General features: G+C 41.2%; 1 long non-coding RNA gene across 1 annotated transcript; it reads right to left on the bottom strand.

Moving 5' to 3' along the window:
* Window positions 1-11,238: 11,238 nt before the first annotated feature.
* LOC106014572 (uncharacterized) lies at window positions 11,239-14,108 on the bottom strand. Its single transcript, XR_005261497.2, has 3 exons — window positions 13,948-14,108; window positions 12,660-12,717; window positions 11,239-11,579 (listed from the first exon to the last, which is right to left on the bottom strand). It is a non-coding gene; the product is annotated as an uncharacterized lncRNA (long non-coding RNA).
* Between the last annotated feature and the right edge of the window lie 371 nt (window positions 14,109-14,479).

Raw genomic sequence — 14,479 nt, 5'->3', positions numbered from 1 at the left:
AAGTGTTTGCCATCATATCTCATACCGTATATGTCCCTTCCCCTTTCTTCTGCAATGGTGAGGTGACTGGGTAGGGCTTTGGACTTGTCTCGTAGACTACATTGAGATGACATGTTTGTACAGAAGGATCACTCATTTTTAAAGTTTGCAGAGAAATAATTAGGAACAGGTTTAAAGACGGGGAACCCTACAGGTTAACTGACTAGTCTCTGACATCTGAATCTCATTCACTCTGTGCCCACAACAACAAATCAAGTCTTGTCTTAAAGATGTCAAGGTTCAGACTTCTTTGCATAGCACTTGAGGCATCTGCCAATTTTCCTCTCCTGTAGATAGGTCGCTGAAAACCAGCAAAGCACCTTGTTTCTATCAGACATAGTGTCCAAATAGCTGCCATGGAGGAAAGCAAGTCTCTTACAAGTTCCAGATCCAGTACATGGAGTGTCATAAAGGCTGAGAACATGTGGATGCAGAAGTTTTACAAGAAGATGGAATAGACAAGTTCTGACAAAACTTGTCTTCAAGCACTGGAGAAAAAAAAAAAAATCATTTATATGTGAATCTAAGCAAACTGTCTCAGTGTAGGAAAAGCGAAAAAGGGGAAGTGGCAAGCAATGAGCACATTCAATGAGCAAATAAGGGGTGTGTCCACAGCAAATGAGGAGTCCAGACAGGATTTCTCCTCAGGACAGGACTCACACCATGGATCTCTTCACATGAAAAAACGTGGAACATGAGCACAGGCTGAGATGTGCTGGGCACAATGTGAGCGCTCCTCCTTTGTCCGACACCATCTGTGCCTATGTAAGTTAGGTCTGGACCTGCTTCTGGAACCAAATCAAACCCTATCTCCCTTTTGCCATCACCCTACACTCTTCCTTAGGAAATGGGTTGAATTTTAACATTACTCCTCTAATTCTATGTAAAAAATGCTTGAACAATGGAGTGATATTTTTAATCTGTTTAGTGACATAGTTGACACAGGGATCTCCAGTCTCCAGCTTCCTTCCCAGTCTCTGTCGTAAACTTGCTTTGTTGCCCTAACTGCTCCAGGACTCAGTTTACCTCTACTTAAAATGCATTTTATACGGAACTATGGATTCAGCTGGATACTGTGAGACTTAACGGATGTCATTCACACCACAGAGCTCTTCAAATGAAAGTATGGGAAGGTTGTAAATTAAAAGTACAGTAACAAATCTTCACAACCTTTAGATAGTCCCTCCTCAGTACTGCTGCAGGGAAAATGTAGGAATGATAATAAATACACCATAAACATTAAAGAGCCGTAAAATAGCTACATATAGATCCAATAAAATCTAATATTGAAATAATTCAAGCTGGACTGAAAAGCAAATACCTCCCACTCCTGAGAGCTTTTGCAGTTCCTCAGTATCCCAAGAAAGGGGGTTGATATTACAGCTGGGCTGACCGCTTATTGAAACTGACATTTTCTTTGAAGGTCGTTCTGTCATGATATTTTAGAAAGCCCTTTGAATACTCATGTATCTAACTTAATTTTCTTTTTTAACTGTAATAGTTCACTGGAATTCTTTGATATTACCAGCTCTGCTTTGAGAACAGAAAGACTGCGTATCTTAGAGAAATAGAGATTGCACCACTCAGAGCTGAAACGACACTGACAAAACATGTTTCTCTCTCTTTAAATTATGTTTGCTATGGTTACAGCTTCAAAATCTCAGAGGTTCACTTAAGCTTTGGGAAGAATATATTTTACGGCAAAAAGGCTTCATGTCCGGAAGCTCCAAATATCAGAAGAGTCCCAGTTTAGCATTCTGGTAGTACTGTAAAAATGTGCCTTTGACTAAAAGTGAGCATATCAAGTTCTTTGAGTTATTTTTCTCAGTAATCACAGTAAGGAGGCAGAAGAGACACACAGGTCAAAATGACTTTTCCATAAGCCCCTGATAGATTTATAATCATGTGCAAGGTTACTCCACAGAGGGATTTTGCTGGGCATGTTTGCCCAGCTTTTCAGCATCTACCAAGATGCCATTGGCACAGTTTGGGAGAGGTGGGGATGTGAGCCTGCCCCCAGGATCCCCCCACACTGATGTGTGGTGGCTAGAGGTCAGCCTCTGCGCAGAGGCTGGAGGAGCCCTGGGCTGCTTTGGTCTGCAGGGGCTGCTGCAGCTCTGGGGCACCTTTGTCCCACAGGGGAGCTGGTGAGGCAGGGGGTATCCTGGCTTCACACTGTCACAGGGAGAACAGACATGTGATGAAGGTCCTTCTTTTGCATCCCCCATCACCCCAGAGGGTTCCTGACTGGTGGAAAGGGCAAATGTGTGGTCCTTTCCATTCCTCCCACCCAATGACCTGCACAATGCACGGGCTACTGATCCCCTCAGTAGTCTCCTTAACCGTGCACAGTTCAGACATAATTATCTCCAACTGTCGTTCACAAAAACCTTAGTGGTTTAAAAGTATTTATGGCATGGGTGAGATTCTTTTCTTATTTCCACAAAGGAAATCAAAGATATTTCTAAGCGTTGCTATTCAGACGAAATAGTCTTCACAGTTGTCAACAGCTGTCTCGTGAATTAGTTTAGACCTACCACCCTGTCAAAACCCACAGTCTTCCATAGCCTGCTTGACAGAGGAGCCTACAAATCTTAATGTTTTGCATTTACTTTATGTACAGGCAAATAATATGGTAGCCATTTTAGAAGCATGTGCAAAAAGCGTAAGTGAACCTCATCAAATATCAGCTGAGGTGTTTGGGGTGAAAGGTAAACAGTGCCTTAATTTATCATGCCAAAGAAATAAAGCAACTAAGGTACAGAAGAATGTAATCCTACTTTAAATATTATTCCTGGGAATACTTTTATCACCAAATGTTCAGCTTCAAATTGAATTATACATTTTCACCACAGGTCCACATTCCTGGGGCTCAGCTCAAAAATGAAATTGTTTACACAGGCAAAAAGTAGTTGATTTTATGGCATGGCAGAGAAAAAAAAAATGGGATTTTGTTTCTGATTTTCCTCAACACTTTCTCCCCTAAGCTAGTCTCCTGTATCCAGCACCTAAAGCCCTGCTTGGTGTGCTGCATTAAGGGCAGCCCACGCAATGCCTTGTTAGTGCAACACAAATAAGAAAGCCAGCACTGATGGGTATGATGTGCAGTGTGGCTTCTCCCCAGGAATCAAAACAAACTAGTCATGGTCTACTTGAGGTGTATACGACCTTACAATGTAATCATTAAAGACACCCCAGCTTCCAAAAATGGCACCATATACAGAGAAAGCAGGTACCTGACTCTGCTGTCATACTTCAGGACAGCCCATCCTTTGGCATGCCTGTTGGAAGGGAAGGATAGTCCTGCAGAGAAAGGGTCAAAAAATGAATTTCCCCTGAAACTTTCATTTCCTCATTTATCTCTCCCTACCCTTGCCTCCTCATATGCAGGACAGGGTTAGTGACATGAAGGCGTGGAAGGGATATATGGAAAGAAGCTGCTGGTAAAACAGAGGTGGTGCAGTGGCTCGGAGTGCTCTGCTGGGAGCCACGGGGTGCTGCTGGGCTCCACACATTGCATGCAAGCAGCGGGGAGAGGCACTTCTTCAGCTGTGCCGGGGAGCAGCTGCGGCAAACACCCCCTCCCATCTCCGGTCACAGGCTTGCAGTGCCAACAGACAGATCTCGCAGAGCAGCTGGGAAAGCCAGCCATATTTCGCTGTTAATTCAAGAGCGAGCCTTGCTTTCAGCTGTAAAAGTGCAGTTGCTTTGCAAGCAGCACGGCCAGAGACATTGTTTCTATCTAGCAGTGCCTCCGAAGGACACTCCTTGCGTACCAGTGGCACTTTGGAGGAGCTGCTCTTGTCCAAGTTGGGGTGCCCAGCTTTCAGTCAATTCAGTCATCCCTAAGGAAATGTCATTGATTTTGTCGTTTCCAACAAGCCCAGGTGTTCATTGCTGTCATGCAATGCAGCTAGGGGCTTGTTCCAGCCCACAGTTCTGCTGGCTTCCATTAGGCGACGCTAGCTTAGAGCCAAGTCTTCTGCATGTTTTAACGATATGCATGCTTAGCAGAGGGGGTTTATGGCAGGCTCCAAATGCTGTGGATTGAGTACATTAGAAACAAAAATAGAACTGAACCAATACCCCAGATTTTATCCAAACCTCACAGCAGGAGCCTTTCCATGTAACAGTCTGGGAAAAAAAAAAAAAAAAAAAAAAAAAAAAAACACTTTTGAACTTCCAAAATAGTCATTAAAAAGACTGAATCCAAACTTTGCAGCTTGCATCCATGTTTAATGAGACAAAGTCTGGACTTAAAATGAAGCATATTAAAGAGCACTACACTGTACCATTACTCATACCGATTCCCTTAGATGGTTTGTAGGATTTCAGTGCAGGAAATTCACTGTAATTTATTCAGAGTTTTTTGTCCACCCAGCAAAATGCAACTTATGAACCATTTCTGTAGAAAAAAAAAATATATTAGCTTCTTTTTTTGGACGTGCTGATTGGTTGTAGGAGGAAAAGGATTTTTTTTTTTCATGTATATCATTTTAAAATCACAGTTTTAACAGCAGAAAAAGGATAGAACACAGAGCATTCATTGGTATGTAGTGTATTAAAAATTGTTTACAAGACACAATAGAAAGAGTCAATTGCATAATTAAATTACAAACTTGGAATTGCCAAAACATTCTTTTATCCTATAAAGCCATATATATAAATGACTTTGGAATGCTCACTGGGATTCTGCAGAACTGCCAGCTAATTAACAAGTCTAACGAAGGTCTCCTATCTCTTGTGATTTTTATTTTTTTTTCCCACTGCAAGTTAGAAATCTTGGAGTTTAACAAATCTGTGACAAAATTCCAAATAACTTCATGGTCATTGTAAGTGGTATGTATGTGAGTGTATATGTGTGCACAGTGAAATGCTTAAGAAACCTCATCAGTTATCATTTCTGATGTAGTGAGTTAAGTACAAGTACAAGTGCTTTATTTACTTTGCCAGAATAAAGCAGGCAACAAAAGTATGGAAGAATGTAACCCTTCTTCAAATATTATTCCTGGGAGTACTTTTATCACCAAATATTCAGCTTCAAATTGAATTACATATTTTCATCACAGGTCCACATTCCTGGGACTCGGTTCTAAAATTAAATTGTTTATGTAGACAAAAAATAGTTGATTTTATAGCATGGCAGAGAAAGATTCAGGATTGTGTTTCTGACTTTTCTCTCCATAACCTCCCTGAGTCAACCTTTAACAGCCTGTATATAAAGTGTTATGCAGCGTGCTGCAAATTCAGAGCAGCATATGCATTGCCATATCAAATACAAGCATGGAATTCATTTCCCTTTTAAGATTAAATATTGTTTTGTATAGTGTGGGTCACGTGACTACAATCTGTCTCAGACTTTGCTTTAAGGGAAACCTCATCTGATTTGAAGGCAAAATGTTAAGTCCTAGACATGCTTACAAAATACTTCAGTGGTGTCAAAGAATTCTTCATCTTCAAAACAGAAACTCTTCGCAGTCTTTCTGTGATCCTCTGCAACCATTGTGTGCTGTTAGGAGGACCATCCCGCAAAATTACAGCTTTAAAAGTCAGCGTGAAGTCTAAGTCCAGAGGCATTGGACAGATGTTACTCTAGAGAAGTGGATGTACTGATACCACTCATAGATTATTTTGCTTGAATTCCGGCTGTTCAGCCCATTTCCCCACAGCTTATAACAGTGGGTTCCTGCTCACAAAAAGGGCATGCCCTCTGCCTCATTAGCTTCAGTGCAGGCAGGCAGAGCTCAGTCTGAAACCTGTCACTGCATACCACAGTGGGACAGTCACTGAGGAAAGAAAGTCATTATCTCTTCATGTAGATCTCAGCATTTTTACAGACTCATCCCAACAGGTTACTGTGGCAAGGTCTTGCACCTAGGGAGGACCCCCACCCCCGCCCTAGTCACTGGGACACGCTGGGGATCACCCAGCTGGAAAGCAGCTTGGCAGAAAAGAACCTGGGGTTCCTGCTGGACACAGTTGAACATGAGCCAGCAAAGAGCCCTTGCCACTAAGAAAGCTAATGGTATCCTGGGTTGTATTAGGCAAAGTATAACCAGCAGTCAAGAGAGGTGATTCTTCCCCTCTAATCGGCATTGGTAAGGCTGTACCTGGAGGACTCTGTCCAGTTCTGTGGCTCCCCAGGAAAAGAGAGACATGGCCATACTAGAAAGAGTCCAGCAAAGGGCCAACAAGATGATGAAAGGACTGGAGGTGGTGAAGGGAGGGTGCAAAGAGGACAGAGCCAGGCAATGGGCAAAAAGATACACACAGGGAGCTCCATCTGATCATCAGGAAGAACTTATTTACTGTGCAGGTGACAGAGCACAGACATAGGTTGCCCAGAGAGGCTGTGGTGTCTCCCTCCTGGAGATCTTCAAAAGCCACCTGGATGTGGTCCTGAGAAACCTGCTCTGCATGTCCCTGCTTGGGCAGGGGATTAGACCGGATGGCCTCCAGAGGTTCCTTCCAACCTCAGCCATATAAAATGTGTGCATGAGATGGCATGCAGATACCTCACTGTCATCAACAATCAAGAAAAGTCACAGGTACCATTTCTTCCCTTCCTTTTCTGCCTTTTTGCATGGAGTAAGGGTAGTGCCTTAACAAATGACAGTTGAAGACAGCTCTACATAAAATTCTTCACAAAGCCACTGGCTGTGGGAACCCAGAATAAGGTGGCTAGGAACATCTGGTTCATTTAGGAAGATATATACACAAAGTTAGAAAGTCACAGGCAGTACAGATGGAGAACGATTTCTTAAAAGATCCTCAGAATGGTCATTTACTTTGAGGAGATAACATCTTGGTCTTGGAGTTAATGACCAGAGAGTTTGTAGTGTAAGTTAATGGATGGGTTTGTTCAGTGGTCCTTGAAAGACAGTGGTGCTATCAAGTCCTGCATAGACAGGCTGAGCAAAGGAAGCATTGCAGCAGGTGTGTACCTATTGAGAGGACAATTCATACTGGAGCTCCTCTACACTTTCTCTATGAAGATTTCCTTTGGACTAGAGCTGTTTTGATTTCCTGGATCAAGTGCTCTGAACACTTGTGTGGTTTGCAGCTGCCCGGAGGACCAGACTTTTGTTCAGACCCTTCTTCCTTCACAAGACCCTACTTCCCCCTCAGTGAGTTTATGGTGCTGCAATTTGGGATTGATTTCCTACAGAAAAAATCTAGTTTGCTCTGGCAGGAACTACACTGCAAATCTAACCAAAGCAAGCTGAATGGGGGAAAGTAAAGGTCTTGTTTCTATACCACATTAAACTGCTGACTTAGCAGCTGTGGAATATGAGCATGAGGTGCCCTGTATCACCATCAAAATAGCACTGTAATCTTCAAGCAGATAATGCTTTGTCTTTCAAAATGGTTCGTATGTTCCTACTTAGAGTTCTGATACCCTTGCCTATGGTGGAAAGAGGAGAAAAAGTTAAACACATTCAGAGCTTACAACTTCTCAGACTCTTGTGTTACTCCTGTTCTTGTGTTACTGCCTGTTCCCCCTAAACAGAGCAAATTGAATGAAAGTCACAGGCAATCTGGAATGCTACAGAGGAGTTGCATTAGATTAGGAATAGACATTGCAAAAGCTCAGTAAATTAATGCTGAAAAGCAAGTGAAAAAGCATGAAAATTCAAAGAAAGGACTTGGAAACATGACTTCAATGGCAAATTATCTCCTACGATACAAATTCTTAATTATCAGGGATTACAGGAAAAACTCCATCCACAGGTGCTCAGAATCTATTAATGAAGTAAAACTCAGTGATTCTCCTGGGGAAAACCACAGGTACCATTTTTTCTAGTTAAGTGCTTCCTCTCCTTATTGGAAGAGCAAGGGGAAAGGAAAAAGGAGAAACGAATTTGCGTGCATACACCATTTCCCAAGAAGTAAGTTCCTCTTCCCTAAGGAATGGCCATAGCATGTCAAGTTATCATTTTGCCATCTCCAACAGCTCTCTCCACCTCTACAGTTCCAATACCTATTGATTGTGCCTGGCCAGTCAAAAATAATGAAGGGGATGATGTTGTTTTTGTTGTAAAATACATTTTTCTTTCTTTCTTTCTTTCTTTTCTTTCGTTCTTTCGTTCTTTCTTTCTTTCTTTCTTTCTTTCTTTCTTTTTTTCCTTTTTAATAATAATAATAATTATTATTATCTAAAATGGAAGACATGAGCTGGAAAAAACTGTTCTTAGGACATTTTGCATTTTCTTGTGCTTTTTCCATTATCATTTTTATAGCAGAGATTTCTGTGAGGATTCACAGTGAGTCATTTTATGAGGCAGCTCTGTACCATCTGCACTAAAGAGTTTCCTATCACTCTAGACATTACGTATCTCTTTATGGCAGCCTGGACACTGTAGGGAAATTGCCAAGCCAGGTCACATGCCAGTAGGCCATCATTCATCCAAAAAAGGCGGGCAAAATCTGCTTACAATTAGGTTCAAGCCTTGGTTCTGGATAACATGTCTTTGTGGCTACAGATTCTTTCCTGCCAGCCCCCCACAGGGCTCAGAAGGAGTCCTAGGATGGTCGGTGCCTGACCAGAGAGAAGAGGTCCTGGCCTCTCACTTTCTTTCTCACCCTTTTTCAATCTTTCACTCTTTTGTGAGGAACAATATGTTTCTGTATTGTCTCATGCTGATAGTGAGTGCAGCTGCTGTTCAAAAGGTTTATACAAGAGATACAGTTAAATGCTGAAACTGAAGAGAAAAAGTAAGAAAAGAAAATAGGAAGCTGCAATTTCAAGGAAAAATATAGAATATATTAATTTGATTTTCTAACTTCCAAAAGGAAAATATTTCTTGAGAGTACTATATATATAGAAATAAGCCAAAACACTTATAATGTAAATGGGGCTACCTTGTTAATCCCACAGCTCTGCATACCAGCAGAAAAAAAAATAAATTAATTAATTAAAATTGAAATTAAAAGGTATATATAAAGAAAAAAAAAAAATTGAATACATTCAACTGAAATTCTTCTCCTGTGGCATAATCTGGTTAAAAGGAAGCATTTGTTGTGAGATGGATTCCAACCTAACAATAGATTATGTGAGGTTCAGGAGATTTCTCCAGCAGAAGATGAAACTTTGATTTTAAAGTAGGTCTGAAATTATTTGGTTATTGGACAGTGCAAGTCAATTCAGAAATTATAACAAGTCATTTGGAATTCCTTCCCTTTTTCTTTATGAGCCAAGACTTGAATTCAGTCTTCCCCAGTTGCTCTTGGCAACTACAGTTACCTGTAAAGAGCACAGATCCCTGTCTGCTAGCGGTATTATTTGCTAGAGCAGGAGTGTAGGACATGGTGTGGCTGTACTCAGGGCTAGTCAGGAAACATTTTCAAATGATTTTCACTGTAAAGCTTCATTTAAATAGACATTTATAATTTTAGCCCCACGTCCATTCTCCTTTTAGACAACTGAAATCAATATGGCTGCTGGGACTACAGGTCACAGCAACATTTACCCCACCTGGAGAATCACATCAACAAATCTGCAGGCTTTAAGTCCAGTGGATGTAGTCTGCAAAACTTAGGGATATCTCACATAAGTCCTCTCCCAGGACAAACATTTCAGCTCCATCATACAGACCACAGCAGATGTTTTTTCATTGCAGAGTTATCTTTATTGAGCATGATCAATGATCATTGCAAAGACTGTTATCATGATTTAGTGTCTGAAGGTGGTCAGGAAGCAGAGAAGAAAGTGCTTTCTTTCCTGTAGGTGACTTCCTTCTCATCTGGCCAATAACATAGTTATAAGATAGAAGCAGAGACAATGCACAATCAATGTACATCTAAGAGGTCTTTTCTATTGTGACCCACTTCTTGGAAAATACATGTAGTCTCTGAAAATTATAGCTGTACTATTGTTGATGGTATTGAAAGCAACAGCACTATTTCAGAAAAGAGAAATGCAAGTGAGACTTCATATTCAGAGACTCCTACATTCATAGAAGATTTTAATTCTGTGAATCACTGAGAATTTAAAGGAAAAAGAAAACATTTTTGTAAAGTCCATGCTTGTTTGTGTAATGACACATTCTTATAAATGCTGAAGAGTCAAAGTTATGGAAGCAAGGCATTGGATTTAGGAATACGCTAATTATTGTGATATTGAGGACAATGTGAAGCTATTTGAGATTTGGGGTGCTTTCATGTCAGAAAAAAAGTTTCTGTTCCAGCTGCTTTGTTCTTTCAGAGAACAAACTACTGAACCAACTCAGTAGTCTAGAAAGACACGTGTACATCTGGAGACATTCATTGATGCTTATGCACTTTGTGAGCGTGGTTACCTCTGATCCAGATGGAAAAGAAAAACTAAAAAAAATAAATTAAATTAAATTAAAACAAAACAAACAAAATTTTTTCTCTGTTACCTGCAGGCTGCTACATAAATTAGTCAGCAGGGGAATACAGCAAGGCTCAGTGCTTTGCTTAAAACTTGCCTCCAAGTGTGTGCTGTTGTTGCTTCCAAGTGTGTGCTGCTGGGCTGCAGCCTCAAGTAAAAAAGCTCTCACAGCACTGACTCCTGCATCATCTGAACCCAGCTATGTCAGCATATATCTAAAATGATCTGATGAGACTACTGCATTCAGCACCTTACCCTGAAAAGCACTTGCTGTGACCAGCACTGCTCATAACTCACTTGCAAGCTGGCCAGTCAAGTGCGTAATGGCTTGTGCAAAGAATGCTGCTGGCCTCTACCCTCAGTGTCAGTTTTATTTGTGGGATCACTGAATAATAAACAAAACCTGGAGGACCACAGAACAACTTTGACCTGAACTAGAGTTGTCCCTACTACTTGGCTCTTTTGCTTTCTTCTCAAATGTAATAGGCAGAAGGTGCAACCTGTAAACAAATTATAAATTAGTGCCACCACCACCCAGCTGATTTGGTGGAATAAAATTAAGAATAGAGACAGAAAACTTCCAATCTCTGGAGGCACATGAGCTACCCACCAGAAAAAAATGTACAAGAAGACCATGTTAGTGATTGGAACTCTCAGAAGATTAAAGGGTTGTAGAAAAACTCTACAAGAAAGACACAGGTACAGAAAAAACTGCAAAGGAGTGAAAAAAATGCATGTGGTACATGGGAAAAAAAAGTAATAAAAAATATTTAGTAAAAAAATAAAAAAGTCCAAGGACAAAGAGATGCACACAAGGAAAAAGGGGTGAGAAAGAGGAGCTTCTGTTTAATTTTATTCTTATCTGATATTGATCTGATGACAAGAGATTTGGTGCCATCATTATTTCTTTACTTGATACTGACTCTTGACCCAAGGAAATCCCTAACAACAGGTCATAGTTCTCTTTTACTTAGTGCTGTACCGTCATAGAACAGGAAGATGGCACTTGCTCCAGTGAGCTTCCAGTCAAGCTGTCTTTGGGTTTTGAATAAGAGGAGCTGGTGATTTACACTGTGCATTATTTTTCTTATAGAAAGCAGGGAGAAGATTAATGTTTGGACATCTGCTATCAGGTGAGGCCAGTCTTCTGCAGTGAGCTAGGCTGTGTCAAGCCAAGGCCAAAAGCCTGCAAGAAAATAAAAAATAAAATTAAAAAAAAAAAATTAAAAAGTGCTACAGGCTGGGAGATGAGTGGTTTGAAAGCTGCCTGGCGGAGAAGGACCTAGGAGTATTGGTTGACAGTCCACTGAATATGAGCCAGCAGTGTGCTCAGGTGGCCAAGAAGGCCAACAGCATCCTGGCTTGTATCAGAAGCAGTGTGGCCAGCAGGGCTAGGGAGGTGATCGTCCCCCTGTACTCAGCTCTGGTGAGGCCGCACCTCGAGTACTGTGTTCAACTTTGGGCTCCTTGCTACAAGAAGGACATGGAGGTGCTCGAGTGTGTCCAGAGAGGGGCAACAAAGCTGGTGAGGGGTCTGAAGAACAAGTCTTACGAGGAGCAGCTGAGGGAGCTGGGGTTGTTCAGCCTGGAAAAGAGGAGGCTCGGGGGTGACCTTATTGCACTCCATAGGTACCTTACAGGAGGCTGTAGTGAGGTGGGATTGGTCTGTTCTCCCATGTGCCTGGTGACAGGATGAGGGAAAATGGGCTAAAGTTGTGCCAGGGGAGGTTTAGGTTGGATCTTAGGAAGAACTTCTTTACTGAAAGGTTTGTTAGGCATTGGAATGGGCTGCCCAGGGAAGTGGTTCAGTCACCATCCTTGGAGGTCTTTAAAAGACGTTTAGATGTAGAGCTTAGGGATATGGTTTAGTGGAGGACTTGGTAGTCTTAGGCCAGAGGTTGGATTCTGTGATCTTGGAGGTCTCTTCCAACCTGGATGATTCTGTGATTCTGTGAAGAATGTGAAGATTCAGAGTATGGGGTGGGAGAAAGTAAGTCAATGGACTTCCCATTGCTCTTTGCTTTCTGGGGGCAAGAAATGAACAGCCATACTGCACTTAATGCAGACTGTGTGGGAGGGCAGACCATGGCAACTGCAGCAGCAAGTTGGCTTGTACAAGAACTTTTTTCATTGAAAATTTGGTGGTAGCTGGGGTGCACATCAGGTCTTCCATAAGTCTTGGCTTTACCAGGGAGGTCTTTTGCACAAACAACTGCAGGAAACTTGACAGGTTTTCAGCTACTTGCAAACTTAGATCTGTGCTTACCAGCTCTTCTGCACTTCATTTTTCCAGTGGTATTTCAGAATTGTTTGCTTCTTTTCTTCTTAAGAGTAAGAAAGAGGGGGGGGGAAAAAAGTGCAAAATTTAGGAAAAAAAAATACTTCTGAAGACTTTAATTCAAAAAGTAGCACTAGTTAAGACCAGTCCTATTTTTTATCCCAAATCATCTTGTTCATACATAAGTTTAATAGTTCAGGAAAGGAGGGAAAGAAACTTTTATGTTGTCTACACTTCAGATTAGAAGAAGAACAGCAACCTTTCTGTATAAAATCACGCTACATTTTGAGATACCATGCAGTAATACATCCCAACATCAGACCTTTTCCTTTCACTCTGCTATCTAAATCCTCATCTGTTTGTTTTGGTTGTTTTGTTTTGTTTGTTGTTGTTGTTGTTGTTTTGGGGAGGAGGGATTTCTTCTACAATTCTTCCCACTTCACATGTGCTGAAAGTCTCTAATTAGCACAAGCTACCACGTAAACAGAAGTATAAAGAGCACATTCATCAACTGCTCCTGTCTAAACTCAATGGGTGCTCTGACTCTTGACTAATACTAGAATTTAGGAGGTGCTACCTGTCATCTTTTCCACAGTCAGTGCCTTGCTTTTGAACACATTGGGCATCTGGGGGTAGAAAATGGAGGATCCCAGTGAGAAGTCTAACAGGGGAGTTACGGCTTCTGTTTTAATAATTGCTCAACTGAACTACAATTACCACAGCTCAGGGAAATAATAATAAACAGAGCTGCTGTCAAATTAAGCAAAGCACATTTCATATGTCTGTGCCTCTTTTATATGCATACATAAGCAGAGGGAGAGGAGCAGAGAGCATACACATCAAGTGATAAATACCAGCCCCTGGGGGTTCTTAGAAAACAAATGGGATAATTTTAGAGAACCTAACTATCATTATTACTATTATTTATTATTAAAATCCATGCAGTAAGAAAAAGCAGCATCAGGTGATTATTGCTATGTACATAGAGAACTTTCAACATTTATTGTAAAATATTCTCTCATGTCAAACCAATAATCACCCTTTCAAAATGATGCCGTGGAGAGCTATATATATGGAGTGCTGAGTATAAATCTTTTGATTCCCTGTTGTAATGTGCAAAGTGTCGCCTCTCACATGAAGGCTGCTGCTGCAGGGCTTTGTGGCAGCTGAAAAGCACATGTTGTACTTCCCCCACCTTCTCCTTCCCATTTCCTTACAGATTTTCAAAGTCTCTCTTGATAAATGTCTTCAGAAAAATATTTTATGAGGTGCTTACCTATAAAAATATATCTTTCAAGGCCATGTACACAATGAAGCCTTAAACACTAACCACACACAAGAAACACTGTTCGTTTGGTCCAGAATGTAGATGGGAGGAAATCGAAACCAATCAGTTTTCAGTGAGGGCCAAGGTGGAACCTATTAACAGTTTGCTGTGACTTGACGTTATTCACCTGCTGCGGGAGAGAAGAGAAACCCTCTCACGGAGGATGCCCTTTTGTTCAAATGGTGGCTCATGCCTCAAGACATAGAGCCTAAAAACCTCAGCATGCATGATCAAAGACTTGGGACAGCTTCTGCAAGAGGAAAAACCCACAATGTGCTGAGACTCTTCAGTGGAAAGGGGTTGAATGCTGAAGGCAGGAGATGGCCCAGATCCAGTGATAAATATCATGAAGAGTTTAAAGAAATGATTGGGGAAAAATCATTCTTTTTTTTTTTTTTTTTTTTTCCCCACATAGCACAGTAACAAGTTACTGGATTTAAAGCAGACAAATTCAGGTACTTTGTCATCCAGTACATAATTA

Source organism: Anas platyrhynchos, chromosome Z, assembly GCF_047663525.1.
Source record: "Anas platyrhynchos isolate ZD024472 breed Pekin duck chromosome Z, IASCAAS_PekinDuck_T2T, whole genome shotgun sequence".
NCBI lineage: Eukaryota > Metazoa > Chordata > Aves > Anseriformes > Anatidae > Anas > Anas platyrhynchos.
The sequence above is the reverse complement of the archived record's forward strand: the minus strand, read 5'-3'. Positions and strand labels throughout refer to the sequence as shown.